Here is a 10,200-nt window from a genome sequence, read left to right on the forward strand (position 1 = left end):
TCACTTGCAAACAGGTGCTTCCTGTTCTATGTATTGCGCATGCGTGAAAGTTCGTAGATGAATCCGGTTTTATTCTGAAATTATTATTTAATTGTCACTTCCCGTTTTCATTTCATTTCGTTTAAAAATCGAAAGTAAACGTCTACAGTCATTAGAATCGTCACATAAAGTATAGATGCAGATCCTTCTATCCAATATTAAAGAAATTGATTCCAAATAGATATTTAAACGTATTTTCAAGAAAATAAATGATTGTGAAGTGAAAAAGTCGTTACAAGTTCATTTGACTTGTGCAGTAGTTTAAAAAATAGAGGCACACAACTTTTGTTGATCAGGGATGTGCCCTGAAAATAACTGAAGTGAAGTTGTGAACCATATTACCAGATCCCTGATCTTATCTTCATAACTTAGCATCACATCAGTCAATTCATGCAATATTGACAATAACTGCCTACATTAGCAATCCTAAAGATCCTAGACTAGTTCTTGAAGAACTTAAACATATATGTATAGCTAGTTATATAAACATCCTAGACGGTAAGACCCCTTGCTATTATAAAAAATAAGCCTGAATTTTGTCACGCGCAAAAGTGACTAAAGCCCTCAAAATCCTAGCTAAAACCCTGGTAATGCATAAGAAAAATAAATATTTTGAAAATACATTCAATTTAAGATTTCTAAGATTTAAATTTTCGAAGTTCATATGTGAAGAAAACAAAAATCTAGACACAGTTAGCATGGTTAGTCTTATCAATAGTACAAGGTCATTTATTTTAGTGTTTATTATAGAGAGTTCACTCTGGTCAGTGGAAATTATTTTATATCTTAAGTCAGTGTTAGAAACAGTAAATGATTAACTTATATTTTTATGCCCCACCTGTGATAGTAGAGGGGCATTATGTTTTCTGGTCTGTGCGTCAGTCCGTTCGTTCATGCGTGTGTGCGTGCATCCGCCTGTCCCGTTTCAGGTTAAAGTTTTTGGTCAAGGTAGTTTTTGGTGAAGCTCAAGTCCAATCAACTTGAAACTTAGTACACATGTTCCTTATGATATGATCTTTCTAATTTTAAAACCAAATGACCCAAATTTCACGGTCCACTGAATATACAAAAATGAAAGTGCGAGTTTCAGGTTAAAGTTTTTGGTTAAGGTAATTTTAGATGAAGTTGAAGTCCAATCAACTTGAAACTTAGTAGACATGTTTCCTGTATTATGATCTTTCTAATTTTATTGCCAAATTAGATTTTTTACCCAATTTCACGGTCCATTGAACATAGAAAATGATAGTGTGAGTGGGGCATCCGTGTACTTGGACACATTCTTGTTTATGTATGTACCATTATCTTGTATGCAAAGTATTTACGTTATTCATCATCAGAAATTACTTTAGGGATATTATTTTGATATACTGTGCATCATGAGCTTTAAACTAAGACAAGGTATATTAGCAATTTAAAAATATAATTTAATTTTAACTATGGAAGCTTGTACAGATACACAACACACACATGAATGCAGATATATACATTATATATAGTTGAAACTTATTGATATTAGCTTTTTAAATAGATATGAAAAATTTAATCATATACTTTAAACCAACTAATTTTCACAAGTCATTGTCACAGGTAGAAACATAATTTGAATATCTCACATTATGATTTTAAAGATATTCTTAAAAAAGAAGAAAGCCTTTTTGTGAAAATGAATTGTTTTAAAGTTATAAAAATGAATTCTAACTAAATGGGTGGGTTTAGAGTTATTTTAGAGCTAGTTTTCTGTGCTGAGGATAAAAATAGACTTTGAACAAGGGAAGTAGTGTGATTTGATTTTAAATCATCTGAAATAATTAGTTTTCTATGACATTATTTAATTTTTATTTTCTCATGTATTCAAAGCAAATTATGCTTGTGTTGTATTTTGGGAAACATGATTTATAAGAGGAAAAAGAAATATATTTCCAAGAAGATTCTTAAACAAAGAAATACATTCTAGTAGATTTGAATTCACTTCTTAGATCCATTCAATGCATTCCATAAAATGCTTCATTTAAAAAGTTTTCAGCAGAATAATTCTACCTATTTTAAGTTTTTGACAAGTCAAACAACTTTACATTCTTGTTCCGGACTAGTTTGCACAAATATTTTTTTTTTTTTTGAAAAGTCTTTAATTGATGTTTGTGCAAGTCCTGATTTCAATGTTATATCTGTGAATTTAATATTGCATTACATTCTAATTTTTTGAATGTTTTATGCCATACCATGAATCTAATTCATATGTTCATGAGTACTGCGGATTCATATGTTCATGAGTACTGCGGATTCAGATTCATATGTTCAGGAGTACTGCGGATTCATATGTTCATGAGTACTGTGGATTAATATGTTCATGAGTACTGCGGATTCGGATTCATATGTTCATGAGTACTGCAGATTCATATGTTCATGAGTACTGTGGATTCATATGTTCATGAGTACTGCGGATACATTAATATTTGTTGGCTACTAATTTTTGTGGATTTCATGGGAATAGGTTAATGACGAATTTAAATGGTCAACGGAATGCAATATTTCTATTGGCTTGTGCGCAGACTCTAGCAAAACAATGAAATTAAATATCCACGAAAGCATCACTTTTTCTCAATCACAAAAATTGATACCAACAAAAATAAATGAATCCACAGTAATTATACTAGGGCAAAAATGCCACATATGTGTCACACATGTACCTAAGAATGCATGTGTCACACATGTTCACATGTGTGGCATTTTTACGATTATAATGGCACAGATAACTTACATTGAGTATCAATAGCTATAGTTTAAGAAGGTTGTAATTGGTGTTAATTTATTAAGCATGATTGAGGATGCATGAGGTATTAATGTGCTTTTAAGCTTTGATTCTTTTATTGATTTTAGTAAGCTGGTTACTAACAACAGGTATCTGTTTTTATACTTACAATTATTTGAACTTTAGTATATTTTTTTAGATACTTTTACCATGACTGATAATTTGCAAATTGTCTCTTGTCAGTTCTTTAATGCTCCAAAACTAACATTAATAATATATTGTAATGGTACATCAATAAAAAAACAGAAACAAATCCCTAACATTGAACTGTTTTTACATGTATGTGCAAAGTCAGATTTTAGGCAGATAAGAAATGTTGTTAATTTGAATACCAAAAATATCTCTGAACAATGATTTAGTAAATTACATCTTTTTACTGTCTTAGCTAAAATTATCCTACAGAATATATATACTCCTGTCAGTGAATTTTAGCAAGGTTTGTTCTAAATCTCTAAAAAAAATTTAAACGCCTATTCTTATCTGTAAATGTACTTAAAGAAATTGGATGGTAAAAATAAAAAAAAACAACAACCACATTCCAATGTTTATTCCAATATTTATAGATTCCATTTTACACTTTACTTTTTTTTTGTAGAATACGTTTATATATTATTTATTTATACCTACGCATTAATCTTCAGAGGTGTGATATATTTCAAAACTTTAAACACTCTACTACAATAATATCTTATAATATTTTTTACTATTTTATATCTATATGTAAAGGAATCTTTTACAATAAACACTGTTTTTTATCTCAAGATTTTCAATTTGTAATTTTAGATGACTTTGTAATTTTCAAATGGATTGCCAACATACACAATTCAAATAGTAATTGAAATGCATTTTTCTTGCTTTTCCAAAAACTCTATGAAGTTGGAAAAAATTAAGCTTGGTTTAATAATGCCGTCATGGGGTAGTGGAAGCTTCCAATTGATTATTGAGGTCACAAGTTTCTGGTTAATACTTTTTGGAATCATGTCCAATGTTTAACAAATTTGATTTATTTTTAAATGCTTTATTGGACGGAGAAGATGTGAAGATTAGAATTTGCATAGCTCTTACAATATATGTGTATTTATACAGAGAAAATAAGAAATGTTTTCATTTTTATCAGTTTATTCAGATCTGAGATGATTTAAATTATCATCAAATGGTAATAGTATGAAAGCAATACAGGCCATGGATGATATTTTTTTTCAAATGTTAAGTTTTATAAGAAAAAAAACTGTAATCATAGTACTTGAGTTATCAATTAGATGTTATGAATTATGAATTCCAGATAAAAATGTTACTTTATTTATAAACAGGATTTATAAATATGTAAACAGTTTAGAAAAAAGTTGCCATAAGGATGCCATATAGGTACATACATATATACTTGTGTTGCTACTTAATAAGACAACAATATAATCATGACATGTACAATTTAATTTTGAAAATTCTTTCAGTTTGTGCTTTGAATACTTGATCTGTGTATGATTAAAGTTTGTTTTTCATTTTACTTTCATCATTTTGTGTTTGTTGTAAGTCAAAAAGTGAACATAAATAAAGGAGTTGAACTCTAATAAATATAAACTCTTCAAAGAGGATGCATCCCTGTACAGCAGCAATCATTCCTTATCTGTGTAGTTCTACATTGCTTTTTTTATATTAATTTATGTTGTAACCATAAGTATGGTCTTTTATAAATACAAATGCAAAATGACTTTTAATGGCATTATAGGACTTATACATTTTGACTGCTAGCTTCCAGTTTATATATAATTTAGGATGTTTAAACCAAGGTCGTAAGTTTATTAGGCAATGTTGACCTTAGAAGAGGGTTTTCAAATGTTTATATTTTTATTTTCCAATTTGGTTGTCTTGAATTGAATTTTAAATGTATGTATACCATATGCTCAGTTACCAGTGTTTTAGTGCTGTGCTGAACTGAGTCAAAAGATATATGTTTAATGTTAATTTCATTTTTTTAAACTAGTGTTTTCAACTCTTTCAGGCAAAGATAATATTAGACATTTTTGGCTGCACTATTATGCTTAACATTTTTCACTGGCTTTCTAAAATGTGGTAGTCATTATACCTCATCAAGGATTTTATAGAAATCGTTGTAGTGTTCATGTAAATGGGACGGGTAAAATACATTTTATTTGAATCTTAATCAATTATGTCCTGTTTTATGACTAACATTTTACCATCTTATCCTCCCAATTTTAACTTGTCTTTTTAAAAAAAACAAGGTACATGTATGACAATGCTAACACCATTAGATTTTCATTTAATGGTAAGAAATTTCTTATCTTAAAATAATATTGATGATTTTTATGTTAGGAACTTTAAGACTGTATAGTTGTAAAGAAGATTAATTTTTCAGTAGAACTTTTTACAAGTTACATTGTTATACCTCAAATGGAAGAAATGCTCACTTTCCATTTTGTTGTTGTTATTTATAATACATAGTTCTGATGAAGAAATATGAGCCATTTAGTGTATGAAGACCGTAGGCATACACTATAAATAACATAGTTCTGATGAAGAAATATGAGCCATTTAGTGTATGAAGACCGTAGGCATACATTGTGTCACCATTTCCCAGTATGGGAAGGGTGTTTTATCTAGTGGGTTGTTTCTTTTAATAATGAATGTTGTTATTTGTGAATTGTTGAAAATAAAAATATGCAATAGTAAAAATATTAAAAAACCAACCAGACAGATAATGCTGTTTTTCTTTATTTGAAATGAAACACTTGAGCGTTAAGTCAGTTGTTGATATTGTTTGTGGAAGCAACTTGTGTATATTATGCTTAATCATTATATAATTATATTCCAACAAAGTCCTTTCAAGTGCCATAGTTTAGGAGGTTTGTAAATGTCATCTACAACTACTCTGGTTTTTACCAGAATATTCAAGGCAGGAATGCGAACTGGTTTTTACCAAAATATTCCATGCAGAATCATAAAGGCAACAGTAGTATACCGCTGTTCAAAACTCATAAATCCATGGACAAAAACAAAATCAGGGTAACAAACTAAAATTGAGGGAAACGCATTAAATATAAGAAAACAACGACACAACATTAAAATGTAACACACACACAGAAATGGACTAAGCATTAGACAAAATCCTTTGTGAATAACAAATATAACAAAAAATGAAATATTATTCACATTCACATAGACAGTTTATTTGCATCCAGTTTTATTTGGACCATTCCCTTTAGAAGAATATGTTTCTTATCATAAAGTATTGTAAATCACACTCTATACACGGTGTATTAATTGCTCAGACTGGTTTTCTCCTTTTTTATTATGGAAAAAGAGTGGATACATAATATGACAGACAGATTTTCACATAAGTGGCGAAAATAATAACCCTTTCCAATCGAATGAAACAGTTATTTTTGCAGTTATCAGTAGTATCAGGTCGCTAATTTTTCCATCAGGTGTTTGTTTTTTATTTCGTATATCAACGTTGGTTTCATGATTCAATTTTATATTTGTCAAATTCATGTTACCTCATGGCCTTCTGGTATTCTATGTCATAGATGTGAAGATATATCTATACCAGTTCTTCGCTGATTATAACCTTATTATCGGTGTCACTTGCAGCGGTGGTTAGTTATAATCTTTTAAAAAGGATGCCTCTGCCCTTTAGATCCTTTTAAAACCTGCAATGACGTTTAAGAGACGCGCGTCTGGCGTACTAAATTATAATCCTGGTACCTTTGATAAACTATTTACACCACTGGGTCGTTGCCACTGCTGGTGGACGTTTCGTCCCCGAGGGTATCACCAGCCCAGTAGTCAGCACTTCGGTGTTGGCATGAATATCAATTATGTGGTCATTTTTATAAATTTCCTGTTTACAAAACTTTGAATTTATTGGAAAACTAAGGATTTTCTTATCCCAGGAATAGTTTACCTTAGCCGTATTTGGCACAACTTTTTGGAATTTTGGACCCTCAATGCTCTTCAACTTCCTACTTATTTGGCTTTATAAATATTTTGATATGAGCGTCACTGATGAGTCTTATGTAGACGAAACGCGCGTCTGGCGTACTAAATTGTAATCCTGGTACCTTTGATAATTATACCTAACACGATAGGATTTCTTAGAGGGCATATCATTTCCAGGACTATGAAACCTCTGCAGCTGCAGGAATACATCCGTCGTCTAGAAATGAGAACAGAGATACCAGTCTTCCGCACAACAACTTGTTCCCCTTTTGAGTCTCACTCCAATGGAATTTGTTTTAAAATTACATATTTACGAATGTTTGACGTCAGGTTATCCCTCAGACAGAAATGATTTTTTTATTAAGCAAGTACCAGGAGCAGTCTGGTTATCTACACGCGTTGTATACGACTCGAAATTGTTAAAAGTTTTTTTTTTACATATATTTTTTTTAATTTTTAGCAACAAACCATTGGCGCGTATTTTCGATTTTAAGTAAAAAAAGTAAAATAAAATTTGCTTAACTCCAAGGAAAATTCAAAAATAAAAGTCGCATATTTACCATTCTTATGCCCCACATACGATAGTTGAGGGGCATTATGTTTTCTGGTCTGTGACTCCGTCTGTGCGTCCGTTCACGTTAAAGTTTTTGGTCAAGGTAGTTTTTGATGAAGCTGAAGTCCAATCAACTTGAAACTTAGAACACTTGTTGCTTATGGTATGAGCTTTCTAATTTTAAATCCAAATTAGACTTTTGACTCCAATTTCACGGTCCACTGAACATAGAAAATGAAAGTGAGAGTTTCAGGTTAAAGTTTTTGGTCAAGGTAGTTTTTGATGAAGCCGAAGTCCAATCAACTTGAAACTTAGTACACTTGTTGCTTATGATATGATCTTTTTCTAATTTTAAAGCCAAATTAGACTTTTGACCCCAATTTCACGGTCCACTGAACATAGAAAATGAAAGGGAGTTTCAGGTTAAAGTTTTTGGTCAAGGTAGTGTTTGATAAAGCTGAAGTCCAATCAACTTGAAACTTAGTACACTTGTTGCTTATGATATGATCTTTCTAATTTTAAAGCCAAATTAGACTTTTGACCCCAATTGCACGGTCCACTGAACATAGAAAATGAAAGTGGGAGTTTCAGGTTAAAGTTTTTGGTCAAGGTAGTTTTTGATGAAACTTAGTACATATGTTCTCTATAGTATAATCTCTCTAATTTTAATGCCATATTATATTATTTCCCAATTTCACGGTCCATGGAACATGGAAAAGGATAGTGCGAGTGGGACATCCGTGTACTTTGGACACACTCTTGTTATAAACAAGCCCTTGTACATTTTCGATTCCGTGAAAACAGTCTATTAACCATAAAATTTCATTATTTACAACCCGGTGTCGTACATTTTCAGTTTGTAGTCACGTGCCGTCATCGCACATTTTCTATTTTGGCTTTCATATTGACTTAATTATAAAACAGCGAATTCATTAATTGAGATTTAACTAGATTTAATTTTTCCAGCATTCATAATATATTTTTATTTAAAGAAGGATATATCTGATACGATAAATTTTAAAAGATATTTGATAATTTTATCCTTAAAAAAAAGAGAAAGTTTAAACGCGATAAATTTTAAAAGATAAATCAAATACTTAGCATTTTGAAAAAAGAACAAACTTTAATCGTGATCAATTCTATGTGATAAATGATTAGAAAAAATGTTTATGAGCGCCACACTATTCCCACAGATATAAAACAGCTGTGAAGCATCAATTTATGAATTCAAAGTATAAAAACTAGTTGGAGAGTGCATACCGATCAGATCGGCACGAAACAGCAAAATATTCGAAATACTCAAAACCATTAAATGCAAGCTTATATATAAATTATAACTAAAACCAGAGACATATAATGTATTATATGTCTCTGCTAAAACCATTGTTTTTAAGTAACAATTTTAATAAATATTTAATGCGACTATTTGCTGAAGTACGAACAGTGTAATATCATTATATAGATAATTACCAATATAAACAGAACACTCCCATCCACATAAGCGATTCTTCTTTCTCATCGATTTCGAAATGTAATGAAACCTAAAGCAAACTTCCTGCTTGCCCAAATAGATTTGATACTTCTAGTTAAGATTGTGTTGCAAAATTGGTTGACATATAATAACATTTTCATAATTTTTTTGTGTGTAAAGTTAAATATGTACGTCTTCTGTTGTATTAAAGTACAACTATAACTTTGACTTGCTTGATATCTTATCATTTCTAAAGCAATCATTAAAATACGATTGCAATGAAATACATTTTACGTATTTGTAACAGTTATAGCACTACCAAGTCATTGCAAAAAAAAGCTTAAAAAAAAAAAAAAGACAATCTATACATTTTATACGTCAGAGCCAGGAAAACACAAAGCCAAACAATTAAAAGCCAAATATATACAAGTACTTAATCACGAGCTTAAAGTATTGAGATAACTAATATCAATGTGAATAATAATGAAATTCACTTCACAAATTTCGACACTCTACATAATTAAAGCTAAATTGATGGTGCTCTGATTCAATATTACAGGCAGCAGTAACTTACCAAAGAATCTAGTTAATCAATTCTCAAATATAAATTTCTAAAAAGACATACTTAAAATATGTGAAAAATTAATATAGGCATATTCAATCAAATAGAAAAAAACACAAATTTATGGCGTATTAACTAATAATCCTGGTACCTCTGATAACCAATTAATTCACTTCTTAAATAAGACAATGTATAGTATAGTTCTAACTGGTTAGAATTTATTTAACTTTCAATTACAGTTTGCTGTAAAACAACATGTGTAAGGTCAAACAATACAAAAACTACACAGATTATCGCAATAATTCTTAAAACGGGGAGAACTTGTTTGAACATGACAAATTTATATCGTCAATTAAGTGTTCTTTAACTCTGTAGTCAATGGTACTGAATGAAAATAAACAAATTCCATATCCTTTCTTATTAAAATTCCTAGCATTTTGTTTTCGTATATATTATCATTTGTCAAATTATAAACAAAAGACGTAGAGTTATTGATATTGACAAATGTAAAAATGTAAATAGAACTGACAACGAAAACATAGATGTTATTTGACATACTTGTTAACGAAAAGTCCCTAATAAAATGGCAAACTCAAACGATCAAATACATACAACTGGTATATTCCTGACTTGGTAGATTTCACTATTTTTGTTAAAAAGATGAATGAAACATTTCAAGCAAACAGACTTGCATATTGAAAAAAGTGAAATACTGATTATCTCAATATGTTTATTTATTGCAGAAATGGGATTTTCAACACTCTTCTAATACATTTATAGTTCCTGGGTTGCGTAATGTAATACCCTAT

The 10,200-nt window shown here is 30.2% G+C and overlaps 1 long non-coding RNA gene across 1 annotated transcript; it reads left to right on the plus strand.

Annotated features, from left to right (window-relative positions):
- The first annotated feature begins 632 nt into the window (after nt 1-632).
- Nucleotides 633-5,565, plus strand: LOC143075288 (uncharacterized). The gene is made up of 2 exons (XR_012978279.1): nt 633-5,352; nt 5,419-5,565. It is a non-coding gene; the product is annotated as an uncharacterized LOC143075288 (long non-coding RNA).
- Nucleotides 5,566-10,200: the final 4,635 nt, after the last annotated feature.

This window comes from Mytilus galloprovincialis, chromosome 5 (assembly GCF_965363235.1).
Source record: "Mytilus galloprovincialis chromosome 5, xbMytGall1.hap1.1, whole genome shotgun sequence".
Classification (NCBI taxonomy): Eukaryota; Metazoa; Mollusca; class Bivalvia; order Mytilida; family Mytilidae; genus Mytilus; species Mytilus galloprovincialis.